This window comes from Octodon degus, unplaced genomic scaffold, assembly GCF_000260255.1.
Source record: "Octodon degus isolate 3935 unplaced genomic scaffold, OctDeg1.0 scaffold00014, whole genome shotgun sequence".
Lineage (NCBI taxonomy): Eukaryota > Metazoa > Chordata > Mammalia > Rodentia > Octodontidae > Octodon > Octodon degus.
Window position 1 is genome coordinate 8,166,475 of NW_004524590.1, and position 291 is coordinate 8,166,765.

The following is a 291-nucleotide window of genomic DNA, read 5'->3' on the forward strand; positions in this document are numbered from 1 at the left end:
AGAGAGAGAGAGAGAGAGAGAGAGAGAGAGAGACAGAGACAGAGACAGAGACAGAGACAGAGACAGAGACAGAGAGAGGATAGATGGGCATTTATACTTTGATGTGATGCTACTGCCATGCATGGCCAGTTTCAGATGGTTTGTATTTTAAGCCCTTATCTCTAACTTGTTTAATTAACCAGTATACATTCTATGTAATGTTAGCGACCATGGAGCAGATGAGGTATTAGAAGCCTCCAGTCTCCTCTCATCATCACATGCTGACCATATCTTTTGATTTAGCAAAAACCA